This window comes from Sprattus sprattus (assembly GCF_963457725.1).
Source record: "Sprattus sprattus genome assembly, chromosome: 12".
Taxonomy (NCBI): Eukaryota; Metazoa; Chordata; class Actinopteri; order Clupeiformes; family Clupeidae; genus Sprattus; species Sprattus sprattus.
Genome location: NC_137910.1, coordinates 28,465,996 through 28,485,713, shown reverse-complemented (window position 1 = coordinate 28,485,713; position 19,718 = coordinate 28,465,996). Strand labels below are relative to the sequence as shown.

Here is a 19,718-nt window from a genome sequence, read left to right as displayed (position 1 = left end):
CTTCAAGTGGATATTTCAACACATGACTATTTTTCTTGTCATAAATGAAACCTGTTTAAGGCTACATGTTGTTAATTTCGTCAGTATAGGGTGTGAAACATTGATTACAATAGACGTGAAGCAAGATCCCCTCTCCTCATATGAACATGCTCCAGGTAAGGCCAAAGCTGGGAATAGGTACAATTCGCCTGCGCGAGAGTCAAAGTTCAAAGTTCAAGTTCAAAGTACTTTATTTGTCATTGCCACAAAGACAACGAGACAGTAGAGGCAACCAGACTTCTTACACAGCTAAATAATAATAAATAACAATTAATAAATAGATTCATAAATATCATACATAAAATAATAATAATAAAAATAATAAATGCAATATATTTCCATATCTCCATATTTCCATATTAAGGTGCATCAAGTGTTAGAGTGCACAGTCCAAGGGGGGCGGGGCGGGCTGGGCCGGGGGGAGATGAAGGGGGGTGGGGGGGTGGGGTGGGTAAGCTGTTGAGGAGCCTTATTGCACAGGGATAGAAGCTCTTTGCCATCCTGGAGGTGCGTGCCTTTTTTGATCTGAACCTTTTCCCTGATGGGAGTAACAGGAACAGATGATGGGCAGGATGAGAAGGGTCTGTGAGGATGCGTTTAGAGCGCTGCAGGCAACGGGAGGAGGAGATGGACAAGATGTCGGGCAGCTCTACTCCAATGATCCTTCCCGCTGTTTTAATCAGCCTCTGGATGGCTGCCTGCTCCGCCTTTGTACAGCTGTAGGACCATACATTCAGGCAGTATGTAAGCACACTCTCTATAGCGCAGCGGTAGAAATTGTACAGCAGCCTCTGAGGAAGGTGTTCTTTCCTCAACTTCCGGAGGTAAAAGAGGCGTTGCTGGGCCTTCCCTAAAACGGAAGCTGTGTTTTTGACCCAGGACAACTCCTCCGTCAGTGTCAGACCCAGAAACTTTAGAGAGGTGACACGCTCAACCTCTTCACCGTTGATGTAGAGTGGGAGATGGTGATTATGCTGGGAAGACTTCCGGAAGTCAATGATCATCTCTTTTGTTTTCTTAATGTTGAGATTGAGGTTGTGCTCAGAACACCAGACTGCCAGGTTTCCCACTTCTTGCCTGTAGGCAGCCTCATCGTTGTTGGAGATGAGGCCAAGCACTGTTGTATCATCTGCAAATTTGAAGATGTAGTTGGATGGGCAGGAGGGAGCACAGTCATGGGTGTAGAGGGTCGCTTCACGCGAATCAGGCACAATTCGAGTGGCCGAGACTGGTCCGTGTATCTTCTGGCCAACCGATTTTCGTTTTAAAACCAGGAAATGGAAAACGGATAACGAGCCGTCTTCCGTCTCCCGTCTCGGAGTCGGAAAATGGGAAACGAGGAACGAACCTATTTCCCATTTGCGATTTCCGATTTCAAAACGTTTCGAACGTTTTCTGTGGTTCGTGTGCGTGGTTATGAATGGAAATTCGGGTAAATAAAAACAGGGGCAATTTTCCATCACTGATTTTGCATTAATATGACCCGGGACTGGTTCTGTGACAAGGGCCTAGACGCTCATAGAGAGTCAGTTGATGGTGCATCTTTGGCGGACACATATTTCTAACATCCCGGTGCCTGTGGAGGTTGAAAACAAGGGCCTGGAAGCTCGTAGAGGGTCCGTGGATGGTGCTCTGTCCTCGGACACATAATTTTGACATCCCGGTGCCTGTGGAGGATGAAAACAAGGGCCTAGAAGCTCGGGGCCAGTCAGCTGATGGTGCACTGTCCTCGGACACATTATCTTCACATCCTGGTGCCTGTGGAGGATGGAGACAGGGGTCTTGCAGCTCGGGGCCAGTCCGCTGATGGTGTAGCCTACTATTCTCGGACACTTGTTGCTTACAACTTCATCAACGGTAACCATGATTAACAGACACTGACAAAAGACATCAAGTTCCGGGTCATATTAACCTTTCAGAACGTAGGTTTTTTTTTTACCAACCTACCGCAGTGGGTGAGTTTTTTTTCTGGCTGATTTGAATGTTCTACAGAATGTTCTACGGGAACATTCTACAGTCATTGTTAAGGCTTCAAGCAAATTATTATGCAGAGTTTTCCTGATCTGATATGCTATCTAGACGTTTTTATCAGTAGCGTAGGCTATTCATTAAAAATATTAGACAAATATCAGACTTATCAACAAGTGCTTCTTTGTCAACCGTGTGACGTCATCGTAACACCATAGGCCGACAGGTGCCTGCACGTTTGTAGCGATGATAATGTCGTGGCAGTAGTTACCAGCCAGTCTCACATGAATTTGTCATCACCTGGCCCAACAATTGATGATTGTCAACGACTATTTCCTTTCCTCACATGGATTCAACAAAGGGTAAGTGACCTTATAATGTCTTTCTTTATTATATCCAGAAAACATCAGTTTTAAATTAGGCTATACAAATCGATGTCAAACCGTTTGTAGGTCAATAGAGCTAGTTAGCGGAATATGAGGTGATGTGATGTGATGTGATATGATGTGTAAATGCAATGCAATCGCGTGAATGCAAAACAATACAAATGTGAATACAATCCATGTCGAACTGTAGGCCAATAGAGCTAGCTAGATGTGAAAATAACGTGGAAATATACTCCAGAAAGTGAACGTCTAATTCAGTCGATTCCACAACAGTAGCCGATTTTTTTTTTTTGCTCAAATCCAGAGCTAGTCAGATGAGGCAAACGAGAAGTTGAGGTGAAATTACCTTATTTTTGTGCACAGATACCACATATCAGTGTATTACTTTGCGAAGTTAATGTAGTCAATATCAAATACAAGGCAGTTTAGTGTTGATTTTGGGAACATGATAAATGTCGAACAGTGATTTTGAGTAAAAGTTAGGCTAAGTGTGTACAACTCTATAGCAAACTATTTGAATATTTCAAGAAACCAGAACCATGGATTTTTAAAAGAGGCCAATTACTTTTATGTGCTCATGGACACAAACACAAGCACACACGGACACACATTCACTCATGAACAGGTTTTCATTTGATGACTGTGTTGAGACATCAACGTATCTATGCTTATGCGATGAACAGTGTTTGTACCGTAGGTTTATGCGGTTGCGTCTTTACATTTTGGCCATTACATTAACAGACTGGTATTTCTGTATGTTTCAGCTGGTGAAGATGTCCCGAATTTTATCATCAGTGAGCTGCTGCCTCCTTTCAACATTTCATGTCATGTTTATTTAGTTTTGTGAGTTTAAGTTTACGCTACTTGTTTTTCTGTAATAAATGAATGAATGCGATGCAGGTATCGGTGTGTCGTTATTTTTTTCAAACTGTTGCATGTTGTGGATGCGCTGATAGTGCGCAAATATGATTTGTCAGTGACAAGTGACTGTAATATGAAAAGGTGTCTGCGCAGTTTGTGTGCATCAATGATGAGACTACAATTATGCGTATCCTAGGAGCGTATGCCTCTAAGCTTGTCAGCTCGTGAAGCATTTCATTTACGGTATATTCCAGCTGCGATGCTGGTTTTCATATCGAGATGTCGTTGGAATTGATGTTTGGCTGAACATTGAGTAATGAACCATACATGTTATTTTCAGTTATGTATATTTAATTTACCATTATTTCCCTACGGGGATTAATACGTGACCTGATCCAGCAAAATGAGTCACAGTGACCAAGAACTCAAAATTGAGATATTGGTATCTTTGGAAAGATGGGAAAATAAGCTTTTAAATGATGTATTGGTCAAAGTCCTATCTTAAACGGTTGTGAAGTTACATTAATTTGAATGATGGTGTGGCAGCACCTTTTTCCAACTGAAAACCTGAGATAATCGCATTTTAGTTTTCCGTCCGTTTTTTGATGACCTCTTCAGTAATCCTTGGCATCCAGAGCTGCACCCAGTGTTTTTACAACATGATTTTACTTAAGGCATTTAGATACTTAGAAAAGGCTATTAAGTTGGACTGAAACATCAATTATTTCAAAATATTTATTACATATTATTCAATATTTATCAAATAATTCAATAATAATTTAAGGCGCGTTTTACAGAGATTCAATTCATTTAAATTCAATACAATTCAATTCAGCTGATTTGACACACTCATGTCCAAAACAACAAAAGACAGAACAGATATATATTAAAAAGGACTATAAAAACATAAGTAGATCAAATGTCACATACAAACATACAAACATTTTAGGTACAATAGTGTGCCCTCAGTCTGGATGTGTAACAGGAACATTGATGAATACCTCCAAAGATTGTACAGACATACAATATTTTCGCTTTAAAGCCTTTGAGACAGTGGCAAAATGCCAGTGTGTGTGTGTATGTGTATGTGGCAGAGAGAAATTGACTATTATATACATGTATCTACATAGAGAGAGAGAGAGAGGGAGACTGAGAGAGAGTCAAAACAGACGTACTACATTTTCACTTTAAAGCCTTTGAGAGAGTGGCAAAATGTCAGTGAGTGAGTGTTCAGTGTGTGTGTGTGTGTGTGTGTGTGTGTGTGTGTGTGTGTGGCAGAGAGACATTGACTATATACATGTATCTACATAGAGAGAGAGAGGGAGAGAGAGGAAGACTGAGAGAGAGTCAGTGAGTTAGTGAGAGAGTGTGTGTGGCATAAACACAGAGACACATAGTTGGAATCATATTTCTTGTTGCAATCACGTTTCTTAGCTTCTTTCTCAGTGGAACAGCTCACCTTCCCAGCTGGTTTTGGGCATGTAATGTCCCTTGTATTGTCGGTGCAAAACTCACGAATGTGTTGGTAAAGATAGTCCTGACGTTTCAAATCCAAACCAGGAGGATTGACAGCAGGGGGCCTCTGCATTGGTGGTGCATCCTCTTTGAGCAGGCATATTCCACGTTCCTCAGAATTGGCAAATTCCTTGTAGAACACCCACCCAGGATAGTCTTTGGTCATTCTGAAAATACAGAAGATTGAGAAAAAAAAATGAGTAAATCATCCATCCTTACAAACACACACACACTTTAACAATTACCTACATCAACGGCTTATTTACATAATTTCAGCACACAAATGCTCAGTAATAAGCAAGGATGTAGTGGTAGCTAAACGCAAGTAAACACAGTTTATCCACATCTTAATAGAGTTTATGTGCCAAATGCAACTATTAACATTGCCAAATCCCACTGCATTATCCTGATTTAAGATTGAACCCACCTGGCCTGGAAGCCATCAGACTATGATAAAGATTAAGTTTAAAAGTATACAGGCCTTACAGGATTAATATCACAGCAATAACCTTCCATCATCAAACATGTCTGCATGTCTTTTTAAACATCTGATTCTGCATAGCCTACTACATTTACCCCCCTCTTATTGTACCACTACGACATTTAACTCGTGGGGTCAAGCCGTGTTCCTTGTAGTGTTTAAGTAGAGCTGTCAGTTTATTCTGGCTGATTCTGAAATTAAACGGGAACATCACGTAAACTACTGTCAGTAAAATCAAGAACATACTTCTGATCAGTCGCATAAGTGTAATGGTTGTAAAGCCTACTTACCAATGTATGAACTTGAATGTTTCACGGCAAATTCTTCTTCCATCCAAGTAATATTCCGACCTTTGATGTTGACGCTCTCGTTGGATTTTCTTCGTCGAACAAGTGCGTTTATCATTCTGGAAGTGACAGCTGATCTTCCCCAGAAGAATTAGGTCTTTCTCGTATTCAGAAAGAGACGCCATGGATCAATACATCCAAAGTAGTCTTTCACCAGCTTTATCCAGTCTTCCTGGCCAGTAGCAGAGCGCAAATTAGAGGCGCCAACGGAGTTTAACGCATTAGCTATTTCACATTCTTTAGATAACGACATTACCAATCACACGGTATGGTACACTTTACCAAACACACGTAATGCACACTACACTTTAAAAATGACAAGGTTGAATACAAAGTATTAAGTGAAACGCGAACTTTTTGAGGAGATATTTTGGAGAAAATGTTGCTAGCATTAGACTTCAGTATCACTGCTAATCTGACAGGGTGGTAGGTGGACCAATCGCGTCGCACAAGGCTGTAAACAGGGCTTCCTATTGGCAATTGAGGAGGCTCTGTGAACATTTTGATAGGTTTAATAAGAAAGGACTTGACGTTTTCACACCTATTTGGATAACTGAGAGCATGACGTTTCAGGGGATATCAAAACATAGGAAAATCCTCGTGCGAAATCCTTGGTCGAGCCGGCTGGTAAAACAGCGTTATTCGAGACATTCTTTGTAAGATTAAGAGTTGCAAGTCAACCTAAACAGCCATTTAAGTGAATTTTCGCAATTACTGTGATGATGAAAACTTTGGGAGATTAATTTTGAAGACCTTTTCTTTCATATAAGGTAAAAAAAAAAAAAATCAATATTTTCAATGTTTCTTACTGTAAACGGCCATATCTCAAAATAGAACGTTGCGACTTCCGACTCATTTCGCCAGAGCGGGTATTATACAAGTTTCATGAAAAAAAACACCAACTATTGCTGCCAATGTTACAACTGCTCATACCCCATATATCTTCTATTGCTACCTGTACCTGTATCATATCTGCGCTAATGACCAACTATTGCTGCCAATGTTACAACTACTCATACCCCATATATCTTGCGCTGCCATATCATACTGAATACAAATGCTATACAATACATTATCTGTAAGGTTGTGAGTGTGCAGTGGTAATGTAAGTTGATATTGATTATGTTTTTATTCAGTCACACACAGTAACAACAAACAAGTTCAACACAAATAATAATACATTCAAAGTGACTGAAAAGGCACAAGCTGAAGAATAATGCTTGTATTTAAGCCTGTCCTGTTTGACCAATTTAAGCTACCCATCAACATATGCATTTTTATTTTATTTTTTACAAGTAATACATGTAATGGAAATAAAAAAACAAACAAAAGAATTGCCTCCAAAAAGTTAGTCACAAGAAGAGCAATGAAGCAAGATCTCAAATAAACAGCACAAAATCCTGCATACATTATGGACACTTGTAGCCCTCAAAAATTGCTTTAGCTACCATCCCTTTGAAAACAAAAAATGTCTTACACTTTCTTAAGATTATGTTAGCATCATTCCATAATGAAATTCCAACAACAGATATACATCTCCTTTTAATTAATTTTTTGGCATTTGGTACACTTAATTTACAGACATCTCTGAGATTATATTTTGTCTCTTGAAATGAGAAAAACCTTTGTATGCTGACTGGGAGTTGGTTTGATTTAGCTCGATACATTATTTGCATTATTTTATAATATACCAGATCATTAAATTTCATAACAAATGATTTCATAAACAATGGGTTAGTGGGTGCATAATAATCAACCTTATTTATTATCCTTATGGCTCGTTTTTGTAAAATAATGATTTCATTGACAGTTGTTTTATATGTCAATCCCCAGACTTCCACACAATATGATATGTAGGGAAGTATAAGTGAACAGTAAATAATATGTAAGGCCTTATAGTTTAACATGCTTCTTGATTTGTACAAAATTGCTATCATCTTAGAGATCTTTCCTTTGATATAATAAACATGTGGTTTCCATGTTAATTTATGGTCAATGACCACTCCTAGAAACATGCACGGCGGCAGGATTTTTTCTCTCCCGGTGCTAAGGGGGGGCTTGACCGATACGTGGGGTAGCTAAGAAAATAATTTATTTTCATGACGTCACTTACTTTATTAAGAGGTTCTTGTTTTTTCCCCCAATAAAAGCAGCTATGATACACAGCACGAGAATGTAATACAAGCGGCAATGGCGGAAATGTTTCACGTGCGTGCAAAGGTTCAGCTCCGGACAGCGACCATGCGCCTGCCCATAACCAGACAATACATCCAACATGCAACAAGTATTTATTCCATATGCATAATAAATGAAAACAAACAACTATGCATTGACAATATTGTCTCGGATCACAACATCATAACTTACATTACATTAATAGTAAAACTCATAACATAGGCTACAAGTGCAGCCGCAACGAGAAGTGCGAACAGCTTGTTTGAATGATTAAAAACAAACAAAAAAAAATCACCAGAGTTGTTTTACAGTAGGCTAGGACAATGCGTCTGTTGCTGTGGTTAAGTGCAAATGAGTCCATGATCTTCTGGATCTTCTGGACATCCAGAATCGTATTACGCTCTGAAGACTCTAGTTCTGCATAAAACAAAGACGTATCGACAATCGACTGGAACTTCAGCGACGAACTTTTTTTTGGTAGGTTAGCAGGACTCGTTCTTTTTTATGAGCTAAAGATTGTGTAGATGCCAGACAGTGGAACGGGTTGAAACGAAAACAGTGTTCACCTTACGGCCTACTCCCCCCTCTTGTCCCCTCTCTCTCTCTCACACACACACACAGCACAGGGCAAACGGGGTACAGGCGCAGTACAAACACGCAAGCATGGATTGTATTGGAACAGAATGCATACGTTACATATGAACCTTTATAGTTTTTCTCAGTCGCCTTGGTACATTTCTCAAATCATCCTCGACATTTGCAAAACAGTGCTTAAATGCTAGAGGGGCTTAACTGGGGCTACACATTTTTTTTGCCGGGGCTATAGCACCCCTTAGCCCCGGTGTAGCGCCGTCGCTGCCTAGAAATGTTATCTCGGTCACTCGTTCAGCATCACTTATTTTTAATTGAATGTCCTTACCTATTTCCTTTTTCGATTTCCAAAGACCATGAATTAGTTTTTTATTTTTCTATTGAGTGACAATCTATTAACATCAATCCAGGTTTTGAGGATTTCAAAATCTCTTTCAATAGAAGTCAAGAGTTGCTGTAGATTACTACCCGAACAGTAGACTACATGTTTGTATCAGTTGGATTCGTAGAACGTAATAAATTACATTGCTTGACCGTGTGGCTATTTGTCTCTGTTTTGTTATTGTTATCTTTAATAAAAGTCTCAACAACGTTTATAGGTTACGTGTAGCTATTTGTTTGTAGTTCGCGTCCTAAGTGAAGCGCGCTTCATTCACAAAGTGGCGACTCTCGCGTGAAGCGAATTGTGCCAAGCGAATGGCGACTCTCGCACATGCGAAATGTACCCATTCGCAGACAAGACCTTAGCTCTGAGGTGATCAAGCGGTGTCAGTGTGGAAGCCATGGACCTTAATGTCTCAGTAATGAAGGAGTTTCATCTACACCATTTCTCTGTCATGTCAATGTCTTGAGTTACTTGCTCAAACCCTGTTTGGTACACAGACCTCATATAATACAGGCGAAAAGTAAATCATACTCTGAGTACAAACCTTCACTGTCCTTGGCTGCCTTTTCTTTCATCTTTCGTGCTCTTTCAATGTGTGCTTTGGTGAACAGCATGTAGCATTTGCGGTGGTATCCTATTGCCATATTAGCTGGCAATTCCTGGTCTTCTTCCAGATTTAAAGCTTCTAGGGCATTTCGGGCCACTTCCCCCTCTTTGCAGGGTTGCAGGTTCAGCCATGAATGGGCACACTGCAGGAACTTTGACCAACTTATATTTGAAAATTGTACTACAGGTGTTTTTTCTCCAGGCACTAAATGCATACAGCACTTCATTTTGTCCCATTTTGCTACTGCTAGCATTCCCACGTGTATGCAATACATGTTATGAATTCATGTTGTTACATTGTTTAAGGGATAGGACCACCCATCATGTTAGAGTAGGCATAGCCTTATGGTTAAAAAGTCAATTACTTTCTTAATGTATGATAATGCAAATTAAGTTCCCATTTAATAAATAAATTCAATTTTGTCAAGTGAATTTTGTGTGCTTGTGTTTTTATCAATAGATTAAGTTGGCTCTGGTCTGAACTAAGGCTATGCCTTATGAAACCATATCAAATATGTGTAGTAACAGTTTTAGAAAAGCAATAAGCCCCGCGAGTCTGTGCTTTGCGCTGATTTTAGAACAGGTGGTTTTACTTTTTAACCACAGAAAATGATTGGAAATGCAAAGATGAGGCAACATCACCTACTCCAAGACTTAAAGTAGAGAAAATGGTGTTTAAACATTCAGTAATAATGTATTACATATTATAGATAATGTGCCTTATCTAAAATATATCACTCCAGTTGCAATCTCCCCTGGAGAGAAGAGTATTTGGTAAGGTTCAGCAAGAATTATTTCTCCAGACAGCGACACCCGAGGTTGCTTACGTCTTGTTGTCATTGAAACGCACGGTCTCAAATAGTTGCCCTGAAAATTCGCCCGATCAAAAAACAGAGACTTTACAACGATATGTTCGACAAATGTGCACGAAACGAAGGTGGAAACAAAGCAAATACAGTTTGGTGTATTTTTATGAATCCATCCTTAAAAAATGGGCTTCACAGCTGGACGGTAAGTATTAAATTCACAATTCGGGGGTCCAGCCCACCACCTAAGAGGTTAACCATGACTTCCTGTTCCACTGACGTACAAATATGAGGTGAAATCCCAAATCCAGGCCAAATCCCATTAGTCATTCATCACAATGGGAAAGACCCAAGAACACAGTGACGATGTGCGATGAAAAGTTGTTGAGCTGCACAAATCAAGAAATGGACACAAGAAAATCTCGTACCAGTTGAAAATACCCATTTCCACTATCATGGAAATAATAAAGAAGTTTAAAGTGTCAGGAGATGTTAAGAATCAGCCCGAAAGACGACGCGTGTGTACATTGACCCCACGCACCGTGAGGAAGATGGTTCGACTGGCAAAATAATCTCCAAGGATCACAGGTGGAGAATTGCAGACATTAGTTGAGTCTTGGGGTCAGAAAGTCTCCAAAACTACCATCAGACGCCACCTACATCACCAAAGGTTGTTTTGGAGGGTTGCCAGAAAAAAGCCTCTGCTGTCAACAACAACAAACTAAAGTGCCTACAGTTTGCCAAACAGAAGTCAGACGTTCAATGGGACTGAGTTAAATGGTCAGATGAGGCCAAAATAAAGCTTTTTGGCAAAAATAACAAAGGTGGGTTTGGCGTAGACAGAAAGATAGTCATACAGAAAAGCACCCCATACCCACTGTGAAGTATGGTGGCGGATCTTTGATGTTGAGGGACTTTTTTTCTTCCAAAGGCCCTGGTCATCTTGTTAGGATGCATGGTATCATGGACTCCATCACATACCAGCAGATATTAAATGAAAACCTAACAGCCCCCTCAAGTAAGCTTAAAATGGGCCATGGTTGGACCTAGGGGTGCAACGGATCATCATTGATCCGTGATCCGTTCGGATCATCTATTTCGGTTCGGCACACGCATGATCCGCGGATTGATTTATGAAAAAAATAAAAATTGTGCGCATTTTCAGTCCACACACAGCCGTAACCATTCCTGCTAGTTCCAGGGACAGAGCTACTTAACACGCTCTGGGTAAAAGTCTGCATCAGTTCCTTTTAAATAAGCAATCAGTCCTATGGCTCGTTGTGATTTATTGTCCTCAGCGTACAACATGTAGAACAGTGGGCATGGAAAATAAAAGTAGGCTAGACTTCAGTGAGTACTGTAACGATAACTGCTGCCTCTAGTGCTACGTCTGTTTCCATATACTCGCGCTGCCACACAAACCTGTCGCCTAGGTTACCACACAGACGTAACACGTAGCTGACATAGCGATTGCTAACATAAAGAAAAACCTGCAACACAGCGTGGTCATGGCGAGCGGAGGAACAGAAGAACTTGAACGCCCCACATTTAAATCCCCTGTTTGGGAGCATTTTGGCTCCCCTGTCAAATTGAATGCAGAAGGAAAGAGGTTGGTGGATAAAACCGTGACGGTGTGTAGGCACTGTGGCACAAGAAAGCCATACAACAGTGGAAACACATCGAGCATGGCCAAGCATTTACAGCGACATCACCCCGGTGTTTCACTGACAGGAGTGAAACCGAAAGCGGCTCAACAACCGCTCATCACCGCGGCAATTAAGCAGCCCCTTCCTCCACATGTTTATTTGTCTTGTCTATTTTTTTTTTTTGCTGATCCGAAAAATGATCCGATGCGTGACTCTGATCCGAGGAACGATCCGAACCGTGAGTTTTTTGATCCGTTGCACCCCTAGTTGGACCTTCCAGCAGGACAATGATCCGAAGCATACCTCAAAATCAACACAAAAATGGTTCACCGACCGCAGAATAAAGGTTTTGCCATGGCCATCACAGACCCCCGACCTAAACCCCATAGAAAATCTGTGGAATGAGCTGAAGCCTAGTCTGCAAGCGTTGACCTCAGAATCTGAAGGATCTGCAGAGATACTGTATGTAAGAATGGTCTCAGCTGTCATCTTGGCAAAGGGAGGCTGCACAAAACATTTAATTAAGGGGTGCCAATAACTGTGGCACACATGTTTTGAAGAATAATATTTATTTAATGTCAAAAAAACTTTTTTTCTCAATTACTTTACCTCAATGAAAAGGTAAGATTTTGATGAATATTTTGAGTGGAAGACCAAGAGGATAAACAGCAAAGACATATTTTTTCATAGCCTGTTTGCTCATATTCACTAGGGGTGCCAATAATGGTGAGCAGGACTGTACATGCGAAATCTCATAACTAACGTAACTACCGTCAGGGAGATACGCCTGTCACAGACAGACAGACACAGAGATTTATAGATAGATATAAGTAACACATCAGCAGTAATGAATCAACTGTACTGATATTAAATGTACTACTAACATGCCATTCTCAAATTAAAGCCAGTGACATGAGTATTAACGATTAACGATGGATACCGACAGTTAGCATACCTAGCTAGGACGCATTACCATTGGATGTGAATGACAGTTATGCTAGCTCTTGCTAGCCCTTGCTATCCCCAAGAAGGAGCATTGTTTCCGGGGATTTTCACTTGACGAGCGGGGGGCAATACAGTCATCTGGAGAGTTCAAAATAATACTAAACGAGGGGAAATCTACTGTATGGAGATATTTCTGCTTAGTAGACAATGCAGATTCTAATTAGGCTGTTGGATATGTCCAATGTAAGGAGTGTGAAGTTTTAATGAAATATGATTGATGCAACTCTCGTTCTCCACTTGTCTGGGAATTCCCCGCCACTTCACTGCATTTCATTTGCTAGTTAGTCTGGCCAACTCCTCAATGGAGGTCCACTTCACTCACGTAATTGGACACGCCTTTAACCAATCAGACCAACGATACTATACAACCATACAACGATCGGTAATAAAGCAAACACATATTTTTTCTGTATGAATTGTTCCAGAGCAGGTTTCTGTTCTATTTTCAAAGAAAACTTGCCTTTGAAATCATCCAAGACAGCCGCGAGAGCAGTATATAGTTTACTGTGCTTTTCTCTTAAGTTTCGCTTGTTACGGTAGACGTGGTTATTTTAAATCCGCCAATGGCTCGCCAGGTAGCCAAAAGCCAGTTTGTGATTGGCTCCAAGGATTCTGGAAATCTTGAAGTGAACTGCTATCCTAAGTTTGCCAGACCCCCTTCAGAGGCTAAATCAAATTGGCCGGAGAAGAGGGGCGGGACTTCCCAGACTAGTTCTCCACAACAACATGGATAAACCTGGATGGTTGGATGTAGTTTCAGAACGAACGTCGGCGTGCAAAACGATCTTCAATGGTAAGACTTGCCTGTTGTGCCTCTGTTGGTGTCTCATAAAACGTGAGTTTTATTAAAGCATAGCGTGTGTATTGTGTAGCTATTTCATTCCGAGATGGCAGGGGAGTAAAATGCTCCGCTGCCAAAATAGAAAACATGTTTTTAACTTCGAGGTTAATTCCCTTTACGTCTGCTGCTGGTTAGTAAATACAGACAGCCGGAAAGGTTAACGAACGGAATGAAATAGCTACACATTACACACGCTATGCTTTAATAAACCCCACGTTACTCACATACTGGTTAACACTGTTACAGCGGGTGTATCAACTGTACCTGTAACTGTTGCCACTGCATTAGTTTTAATATTTTGCACTCTCTATCTAACCACTCGTTCAGGTGTTTTCTTGAGTTGGTACAGCCAACTACTGCAACCACTTTTCCTCGTTAAGTTTTCCATCCTTTTTCACACTGTGTCTCTGCATCGATATCGGAGATACCTAGCAAAATAAACCTGAGCCCGCCAGAACGGAAGTGGAAAGCATATACGGGAGGATTTAAGGAAGTAGAGCGGAAACGGGTCAAAAACTTCTATACTACGATCATTCACAAAAAGTTTCCTCTGCTTGCTGTTTACAATTCAATGAATGAAACTAGGCCTATTTTCTAACTAACATGCTAGGGATCCTTACGAGTGGTGTTTTACATAACCACGGGGGAAAGAAATATAGAGACAAAATGCGAAGTCGCTATGACAGATGTTCACCGCTGTCATGTTCTTCGCCAGCTACTGAAGATTACAATTTGACTCACCTTGTTTCAGACTCAGGATCGCTTTCTTGACCTTGTAATTCCTGGTCCAAATCCATCTCCTCATCACTGGAAAGACCACCAGTTTCACTGTCGACATTGCTGTCAATTTCGCTGTTGCCATCTAAGATCATTGACCTTACTTGTTCAGCCGTGAACTTTTTACCGAAGGACGCCATCTCGGATCTACCGCTTCCAGATGTTGTGGGCATTACCCAATCATTTTGACAGATAAAATCAACCAATCACAAATCCTAGTATTTTAATTGGCTATGGTATGGAGAGGATTTTGCAAGATGTTAGAGCCATAATGAGAATAGGAAAATAATAAGACAATTATAATTTAATATTTTGTAATGTGTAATGTTTGCTTGAATATTTCCTAGAACTGACTGTTGTTTGTTTAGTAATGTTAATTGTTAGGTTTAATATTGCTTAATTATATGTAAGCATGACATCATTATGCTGAAGAAGTAAGCTGCGTGTGTAACGTGCCTGAGAGACAGAGCGCAACAGTCTTTGACCGTGACTACACGGAATTAACCGATCTCCTGTTTAAATTAGAAAGAACTTTTATTTTTGCCATTTTAGTCTTGTACTGTGAACCTTTTGATTTAGTAAACAGAAGAAGCTTTAAAGAAGTCTCGCGTCATTTACTTAAGCTCAAGGAACTTAAAAGAAACTGCATCTACACAAGATATATTTGGCTTTTTAAGACAGTATTTAGTTGTCATAACAACCGAGACGTCATCGTTCCTGGAGGAACGATATTTACATGGATCGTCACCAAAGGGTTAAATTAAGAAAATACAAAGGTGTGTTTTGTTATTCTAGTTGCATTTTTGAGTGCAACTTAGCTCAGATAAAACTAGTGTGATTAACTAATTTTCAAAACTTGCTGTGTTGAATAAATAAGCCAAAGTGAAGTGGCAGACACTTACAGATACTCCAGGTGTGGAAGTCCAATGAACGCATCCTCGTTTATAGTGTCAAGTGAATTAGTTGAGAATAGGCTTGAAAGAAGAAGATGGCACAATATGAAAACAATGCTGTCCACACATTAGGCCTATTCAGAGTACAGCATAAGGCCTAACATCGACATATGGGGCTAGTCTTCACGCATAATGTGGGTACATTTAGGCCGAATCTCGATTCTTCTCCTTGCCCCTTTTGCTTAGTCTTGTCTAGTCTTAACCCTAGCACTTGCAAGTGTAAGGGCCAAGGGCTGAGATCTTTCCCCTATGAAATGAGACGCAACTCGGTATGAGCTATGAAACTAGCGATTTAAAAAAAGTCTAATGAAGAACATGGTTGCAAATATATATGTATACAACTGTGTAGAGCACGAAACAAGACTGTCGTCATTTTTAAATTAATTATAAGCCAAAAATACTTACATGTAGTGTATGTAGCATGATAGCTGGCAAGCTACCATATAAGCCAATGGAGTGGTGGTATACGCGCTAATTTGTATCCTAAAACTACCGTTTGAAAGCTTCAGTTAAGACCGACAATACTATGCATCGTTCGAGTAGCACATTTCAGATCAAACCGAGTCATTATAAACATATAAAAAGTTGTGTAGATAGCTTTATTCATGTAAAATATTCCTCGCTTCAAGCAGCCATGTTTTTTTGAAAATTCCCGAGCTGGTTTCGCGGTGTGCTCTGGGATAGCCCTTGGAGGAGTAAGGTAGCTCTCCGATCATCTCAAAAACGAGGGCCATACACCCCTTAAACTTACCCCTTAATATTGATCAAGTTGGGTATTGAGACACCACTAGCTCTCACATGAACGCGCAATTTCAAGGGTAAGGGGTAAGATAAGGGGTAAGGGGAAGTATTGAGATTGGGCCTTAATGTTATATTTAATTGTGTTGTAAACGCAGTGGCGGTCCGTGCATTTCACGACTAGGCCTTCAGCGATGTCCTACACGATGTTAAACTGAGTGAATCCACCTCCTAATACCATCATTACGACGCCATGGCTCTCGAACCATTATATTTATACAGAAAGGCAGTATAAGTGAGCATTGCATCACCTTAACATAGTCGAGTACAACAGACTTTATATATATTTCCGGAGCATTTAAAATCAATACACCCGTATTAACAATACATTAAGAGTAGTAAACTCTCAGTTATATGATCGCTTGGATATTACGGTCACAACTTAAAAATAAAAGGCGATTTTCAGGGATTAGTCTACAAAGTTTTATTAAGTCCACCGAAAGTAGCCTATGTGAGCTTTAACAAGTTTGTCCACTAAACATCGCATTGTCCCACCTGCAAAGCAGTTTCATTAAACTTCCCATCCTCACGATATCCAGTTTTTCTTGAAAGTTCCGTCTTGAAAATGGCGTTGTAATTGTATCAAAAACTGGAATTATCAAGTTGGTGTAAACTAGTTTATTTGAGTTGGTTAATGTAATTATATTTAGTCTTACCAATTGAAACAACTAGCATAATAGCTAAGCATTGAAACCGATGTACGTTGTTTTCGCATTAGCCAGCTAAACTGAGCACTGAAGCACTGCACCGGTCTGCCTCAGTATCCAATCAAAGGTCGTTTACGTGTCACTGTCACGTTCAACGCGAGGAAAGAAATCTTCCGGGCCTTCTAGAAGGCCCAATGTCGCCAACTCGAAATCTGATTGGTTGTCACAACTGTCTGTTTCAGTTCATTCAACTTAAATTAACTGAAACAGCCACTTGTGATAACCAATCAGATGTACACGGGCCTTCAATGTGAATTCTGAAGGCCTCAGGGAAGATTTCTGTTCTCGGGGAAGATTTCTTGGAGCATGGCAACACATGATAGTTGAAATATGATTGGATGAAAGCTCTAAAATAAATTAACAACGCTGGAAGCTATGAAATGAAGATAATGGACTTAGGGGAATAATTTAATACATATTTATGAAAAGAAAATATTAAAATTAAATGAATTTTATTATATTTATTTTCTGATGATGTTTAGGCCAGCAGAGAAGGCCTTGAAGGCCCTGACGGACCACCACTGTGTAAACGGTTAACAGCATAAGGCTCAACGTCAACATATGGGGCTATGTTGTATTACTGTTACTAGTAATGAATGCACTGCCTAACTAATAATTAAATAAACATGAAGCTTTACATCATAAACCTAGGTGGATTTCAAACGTAAACAAATGCGCTTGTCATTCCACTTCATGCTGTACACCACCAGCATTACCTGGCTCGTTGTACTACAAAAGTGGCGCAAAGTGGCGCATGCGGACTCACATCAGGCAGGGACTCACATTTGGCAGCGACACTATCAACGAATGTTACGAGATGAGGTTACTAAAATATTCTGCATGTCTACTCAGTTTTACAGTGCTTCCCAAGTAAAGGTTTGAAAAGAACTTCAAGCTTCAGACTTTCTGTGTTAGGGAACCTGATATCTATCTGCAGAGTAAATGTCAGGCTCATACAAAATCATTAACGTGAATTAATGCTAATACCTAGCGCGGTGTCTATAGGATTTCCCATATACGTTAGCATTAAGCTAACGTATTTTCTACCACAGTAAAACATGCAATACTATGTGATTGTTTTTAGAAAACGAATGTTACGTGATGAGATTACTAAAATGTAGTCTGCATGTCTGCTCAGTTTAACAGTGCTACCCAAGCAAAGGTTTGAAAAGAACTTCAAGCTTCAGACTTTCTGTTAGGGAAACAGCTTTCTATCTGCCAAGCAAATGGCAGGCTCATGACAACACGCGCAACCTTTGGGAGCATGAACTGCTATGAGTAAATTTTGCGCAACAATTAACCCCAACGCAGAAGCAAGCAGCCGCTTATTAAACCCCCTTAGCCTACCTGTTCTAAAATCAGCGCAAACCACGGACTCGCGGGGCTTATTGCTTTTCTAAAACTGTTACTACAAATATTTGATATGGTTTCATAAATAAAGACAATTCAATTTAAGAAACAATTAGTTTAATGATAAACCGTCATTCTTCTGCCACTAAAAATTATAGTTCCCAGATAAATCGTTGCCACGCAACCCTTGAAGCAACGCAACAGCCAGATGGAACACTGGGTATGAAATGCACTATATGAATGCCTTGCCATTCGCTGCAGTAATATGGGATGTTATCAGGTCAAATTAGGTAATGCTGGATTTTACAACGGCTTTTAGCCAATCACAATCAAGGATTTGAACAATCCGTTTTACCGCTTTCAACTTTGTACATAGGCCTATGAGATATTAACATTATAAGATATGAAAGTTTTTTTTTTTTTTTAAATCCTACTTCGCACAATACAAAAATATTTTTTATCAAATGAGAATATGGCCATAATTGTGTGACATTGAATGAATCAGCGCAGTTAGATAATGTGTGTAGGCTATTCAAAGGAAAATGTCTCACAGGAGATGAAGAGCCGGAGTGTGGATGAAACTCTCATTGGGGATTTCACTGAATGCCGCCTTCATAAATGATCTTTATGTTAGACATAAAACCATATAAGTAGCCTATTGTCAATAACACGGTACGGAAATGTTTTACTAGAGACTACAAAAGTGGACTTTAGTATTTAGCCTAGATAATGTGCGTTCCAGATAGTGTCTTGTAACATGACAGGAAGTAAACATACAAAACTACGTTAGCATAACAACATGATTTTAAATGGTGCAATTCATCTTCGCAGACTACTTACAGTGAGATTACATCTGGGGGAAGCTGCTAGGAATCGTCGTAACTCCTTCGCAAAGTGCGTTATCTTTGGTGCAAGTATACAGAAAGCTGGACATCGGGGTTGCCTGAGTGTCCTGCCGTCTGCTTGAATTATGACGACGCAAATGAAGAGGGCCAGTCTCTTTAGGATTCCACTTACATATTCCATCCTTTTCGATCCAGCTTGTCTACGGCCCTTTAGTCAAATGTGTCTGCACGTGAATCACTAGGCTATTCGTTTCTGCGTAGTCTTATTATGCTTCAGCCGATATGCGCGTTTCAAATGTGTGTCACTGCCCAAGCTTATAATTTAGCCAACTGTCGAATGAATAAGCGAGTCCATTGAGTGAATCTGTTCGCTGGCTGGTGCACTGTCCCTGGAAATCAAACAATAGTGGCTGCTAAGGAAGACATGGAAGCGACACACAAGCCAGATAGGTCATTGTAAATACCAGCTGGCCTGGTGTCAGATGAGTTTCTTAACCCGCTGTTGAGCTCTCCAACGCTTTTGTAATGCCACGCCATTTTATAGACATTAGTTGTATACTGTTTTAGTCCTGTTTGTATTTATTCTGTCGTTGAAATTATAACGGCAAACCAGACTCACACATAGCCTATACATCC

At 40.2% G+C, this 19,718-nt stretch overlaps 1 pseudogene across 1 annotated transcript in view; it reads right to left on the bottom strand.

Annotated features, from left to right (window-relative positions):
* The window catches only part of LOC308373601 (leucine-rich glioma-inactivated protein 1-like), a 31,113-nt pseudogene extending 11,850 nt beyond the window's left edge, over positions 1-19,263 (bottom strand). The window contains exons 1-3 of the transcript in view: positions 19,078-19,263; positions 18,789-18,860; positions 15,332-15,403 (exon numbers count right to left, since the gene is read on the bottom strand). The product of the transcript in view is annotated as a leucine-rich glioma-inactivated protein 1-like (transcript). The remainder of the gene's footprint in view (positions 1-15,331; positions 15,404-18,788; positions 18,861-19,077) is intronic.
* Positions 19,264-19,718: the final 455 nt, after the last annotated feature.